The sequence below is a fragment of the Vigna unguiculata genome, chromosome 1 (assembly GCF_004118075.2).
Source record: "Vigna unguiculata cultivar IT97K-499-35 chromosome 1, ASM411807v1, whole genome shotgun sequence".
NCBI lineage: Eukaryota > Viridiplantae > Streptophyta > Magnoliopsida > Fabales > Fabaceae > Vigna > Vigna unguiculata.
Genome location: NC_040279.1, coordinates 7317411 through 7322995, shown reverse-complemented (window position 1 = coordinate 7322995; position 5585 = coordinate 7317411). Strand labels below are relative to the sequence as shown.

At 34.5% G+C, this 5585-nt stretch overlaps 1 pseudogene; it reads right to left on the bottom strand.

Moving 5' to 3' along the window:
- Window positions 1–2474: 2474 nt before the first annotated feature.
- LOC114187698 lies at window positions 2475–3726 on the bottom strand (annotated as a pseudogene).
- Window positions 3727–5585: the final 1859 nt, after the last annotated feature.

Below are 5585 nucleotides of genomic sequence, written 5' to 3'. Positions count from 1 at the left end.
TGTGAGCAGATGCGAGAAATACTCGTGGTCAACAGGGCGATGGTGGCTCCGCTGCATAGCCATTTGGTCTAGTTTCCGCTTTTGGGCTTTTCTTTTAGGGCTATGGCCCATGTATCGTCTGGCCATTGGGTTTTATTTTTGGAATACTATCGTTACTTTATTATACTTTGTTATTGGCATCATGGTATGCTTAGTTTCTCTCTTGTCTTCTTTTGAACAATTATATGAAGTAAGGTTTATTCTCCAGGACCGTGCTATTATATTATTCAATGTGACTCCTCCTTTAATTAGGGTTATTAATTAAATGGGGTGTTACAAAACAAAAAATGCAGAATCGTGAAGCACTACCATTGTAGTTCACAAACAAATCTTATCTATAAGGGAATAGTTTTTTCTGTACAAATTTATGCCTATGCAATAATCAGAGCAATTTAGCAGCACCTTTTATATAATTAATGGCTTCCACCTCAGAAATTTGTTCTCCCTCTACCAACCCTTTAATTAAGGAGTTGCGATGCGATACACTTTATTAGGGGCACATAATGGTAGCTCCTCAGATTTGAAACGTTCAATATCAAAAAGCGAAGACCTGGATAAAGTAACATAAATGTCATGCTAATACAGACCAACATCAACTTTCAACATGCTTGTTTTGGTATTTGACAGTAGTTGATGTTTCTCTAATTATAAAAAACTATCTAGGGATCAAGGTTACCAGCATCAACTTTCAGTTTGGAAAGTGGTTTTAAGAAATCCTCAATAAGTTCTCCAACATTTCCTAAACTTTGTGCACCCTTATCATCCTCATCTTTAGAGTCTGAGCTCGAAATTAGTGTATGCTTGCAAAGGGGAAAGAACAGAAAAAATATTTATTGAGTACTTGCCGATAAAAAGGAATAAAAATAAGATAGACAGACAGAAATGAACACGAAAGATGTACAAAATGGAACATTGCCATTATGTTTTCATTTTTATTGAAAAACACTGAAAAAATATTTATTTTGTTTTCAATTTTCAGTGGATTTTTTAAGATTTTTTTCTTTCTAAAATGTACTTAAACATATTTTTATGAAAATAAAACAAAAGGTGCTCAAAATAAAGGGGACCAAACCCATTAGTAGAACATCAAAGTCCCTTTTTCGACCCAAATCATCTGATTATCTTGTGAACCATTGGGAACAATTAGTTGAGCATTCAACTCAATTCTCACACGACAGCTCCATGAAAAACGGTAATGGAAACTACATTACCAACTCCAAATCATAGAAAAATTTCATGGCTAATCTACACTTCCCTTGACAAATGCTTGAGACCTTTATGAAAAAATGGCAAAAGCTAACAAAAAAGAATAACTTCAAAAATTTGACTACAAATATCATAAATGCTCATGGAAAAATTGAAATGAATGAAATATGTTCATCTGATTCAAAAATGTATTTGTGAGACAGTACATTACACTTACACTCAAAATAAAGGGAAAAACTACATTACCGAATGAGGGCCTATTTGCGAGACTAAGTCTTGTGGTAGTTTAGATGCAAGTGTAGGCCAAAATGGACTTAACGTCTAGCGAACCTGCAAAATATGAATGCCACTTTAACACTAAATTAAGGAATTTCATGCACATCTCAAGTAGCATAAATGTCATGTGTATGGTAGGAAAGAAATAGATAACATCACACCCTCTCTCTGACCAGAAGAGAGAAAAATAAGTTAATTTTATTTTATATCCCTAAGAGGGAAAGGACATACATCATTATAACAAATTCTTATCGCTTGAATCACATCCCATATAGACTGGAATAGATGGGCCTTTAAGGATTTGGTAACAGCCTTGCCAGTTAGCCAAACTTCCAAGCAAGCGTGCATATATTTTGCAATGGAATCAAGATTATATCCCTCTTCTAAAATTAGTACAATCCTACCTTCAGCAAAATTCATCAACTGAAATAAAAGAAAAAAGTTCTGTTACTGATATAGAGACCAACATATTGAACTTGTATAAGTCTACGAATTTCAACACAGAATCACATACTAGTTGGCCGTAGTCATTGAGGAAAAAAGTATGAATAAAGGACCCACCATATTTCAGTCAAATATATGTGTTTATTATGTTCCTTTTTCAATAGAGGATCCACCATAAGATTTTCGTCCTTCTCTCTATAGTACGTGAAGTCATAAAAGACTTTTTCTTTGCTTCTCTTTCTCTTTCATTTTCCTTCTCTTTTGTCTTTTTCTCTTTGTCAAAACTCGAATACAGTACACTATTCTCTCGCCTTTATTGCTTTATTTCTGCCATGGAGAGAGGTAAGGAAAAAGAAGCGGTGCCAATAGTCAAGGACACCGTGTGGGTTTACTGTACGACAGGAAGATGTGCAAACACTAGTCGCCAGATGAGGCAAACCGTGTGGAGAATCCATGATAGAGAGACCAGTATTCTGCATCACCACAATTCGCATTCTCCCAGGTAACATTTATATTATATCCAACCCCTTCTGCTTCTCCGACCTTAGTATAAAACTCGTCGTCATTAGTCTAGGAAGCAAGATGTGGTCCCACACTGCAAAGTAATCTGCATTACCACAATTCACATTCTCGCAGGGGACATTTATATTATATCCAACCCCTTCTCCTTCTCTGACCTTAGTATAAAACCTATCGTCATTAGCAAGATAAAAATTCCTAGACTCATGCCTGTATTAAGAAACAACTACAAGATCAACAACCAACTAATAAGATTGACTAGAAAACATGTGAAAATAATTAACATAAACACACCTGTGAACGGAGAAGAATAAAACTCGAGAATCATACCAGAACATCTTTTGATTACCATTTCCATGATGGACATCCCAATCAACGATCAAAATTTTCTTCAAATCTAGATCATGCTGTCGCAAACAGAAAAATCAGAAAAATAATGACTAAAAAAATTCTTTGGAAATGGTAGTAGGTGTACTCACTCTTTCCTTTAGTAGATAGCTTACAACAACTGCTACGTTGTTAAAGATACAAAATACCATTCCTTTTTTTCCATTCTGCATGATGACCCGGAGGTCTAACAATGGAAACAGCGGATTCCAATTCCCCACTTGCCACCTTTTCAACAACCTACTTGCCAACAAACCAAGGTTAGAGATGACAAAGGAAAAGAATATGGAAACAATGCCTAAAGTAAGAATCTTTATATAAAAAAGAATGGAAGGTAGTACCTGTATGCTAGAACCAGCCGCCAAAAATGCAGCTTCAGAAGACCCTTCGTTGAAATAGATGGAATCCCATTCGGAGGTCAACTCAATCCTTCGCAATTTGAATTTCTTGGAACTAATGTTCTTCATTGTACTCACATGGTTTATTGAATGTACCAAGCGCAAATGTTTGTCTTGAGCTTTCTTGGCATCTATAAGAACGCAACTGCATGAACAAATGCATGAACAAAATAAGCACGTTAAAGATAACACAGACTAAAAATAAAGATAAATTGACTAAAAAGAAATAAGCAAGATTCTAATATGCTAACAAGACTAAAGAAAGAAATGTGCATGACTTACCGTTGAGGAACACCGACGCTTTCGAGTTTATTCCAAATTGACTTAATGCGGTCAGGATTTTCGACATGGTTTGCCTCATCCGGTGACTGGTGTTTGCACATCTGCTGTCGTAAAGTAAACCCATGCGACGTTCTTGACTAATGGCACCGCTTTCTTTTTCCTTACCTCTCTCCATGGCAGAAATGAAGCAATGGAGGCGAGAGAATAGTGTACTGTATTGGAGTTTTGACAAAGAGAAAAAAACAAAAGAGAAGGAAAACGAGAGAAAAAGAGAAGCAAAGAAAAAATCTGTTATGACTTCACGTACTACAGAGAGAAGGAGGGAAAGGTTATGGTGGGTCCTCTATTGAAAAAGAAACCTAATAAACACAGATATTAGACTGAATGACTACGGTCAACTAGTTTGTGATTCTGTGTTGAAATTTGTAGACTTTTACTAGTGAAGAACGAAAATTAAAAGAATATTATGAGAGATAAAATGAAAATACATTATACGTTCATCATGTCATCATCAAATATACGAAAACAAAAAAGACTTTTTTTTAAATGTATCAAACTATGCTTTGTTTATTTTTAATTTGTTTAAAAGTTGACAAAGTATATAAAACTAGACTCAACTTGCTGGCTAATCCAAAACTGGGTCGGGGTATGAGCATGAACCGTGACTCTTTACCAAACATAAGGCATAGTTAAATAAAATACAACTTTGATCATATCATATTCAGTTAAAAGATTAATTTAAATATAATATTAAGGGAACATGGTTTAAGCAATATTAAATTTTGAAAGTTAAGCAACTCCAATTTTTTAATGGTATGTGATACTTGAACTAAGTACTTTTTACTTTGTTGTACTTAACAACTCTTTTATTTTTTTTTCACGAATACATTTGAGGAAGAGAAATCAAAGACCAAAGTTAAAGTTAGCATTAGTTTAGGATAATCACGTTGGCGTAGTGGAATTGAATAATTTGATTATGTTTATAAACCATTTTAAAAATATGGTGCCAGCAAATGCTTATATTATGCATTAGAACAATACATTATAAAAAAATAAAATTATATTGTATTTTCCATGCATTTTACATGTTGGTAGATTGATATTAAAATGTTAATTAGTTTATAGCTCAATAAAGACCAACTTGGATTTCAAAATCAGAGTATGACAACGAAATCACAATTTTAACTCTACAAATTTGAGAAAAAATATATATACCAACTTTCAAAATAAGAATAAAAACATTGAACAATAATTCAAGTCAGTCAAACGACAATTCTGACAATCTATTACACAAAGACAAATACGATTTTTTTTATACTGGGCAAACCACTTTTCATAATTATGAGAATAGGCGTTTTTTTAAAAATTTATGAATTTGGACCAAATATGCTAGAGGTGCATGTTTTCTCATGAAAAAATCGTGAGAAGGTGTGCGTTTTTGGGTTAGAGAGAGAGAGAGAGAAATCGTGTGGGACCAAACGTTTTATAATTTAGAAAACGTAGGGGTAGGCATTTTCTACTAGAAAATGTAGGGGGTAGGACATTTTCTAATTGAAAACGTGTAGGGGTAGCACGTTTGTAGGTATTTAATTTTTTTTCTATTCGCACCCTCAATCCTTTATTTCGGTTTCGAATACTCATATACTTTTGGTAAATAATGCTATGTGAACCTCCTTCAAGTCCTTATATATACAATAACACCACCATATATTATTTTACCAAATTTTCTCTACATACACCGCTCACTTCACAGCTTACGAAGTCAAACAACCTACAGTGCAAGCAAAACTTTCAACTATGAGATCCCAATTCTCGCAAGCAGTAGCTTGTATTGATAAAATCCCCTTACACAAGTGGTCTCAAGCTTATGATGAGGGGTGGAGGTACACCCACATGATAACAAACTTGGCGGAGTGCATGAACTAGGCACAAATGAGGACTATTGGTCAACATATACAAGTCCTAATTTCATTCCAGACCCACAAACTAGGTGCAAGACTTCCGGACGACCAACAACGACAAGGATCCATGACG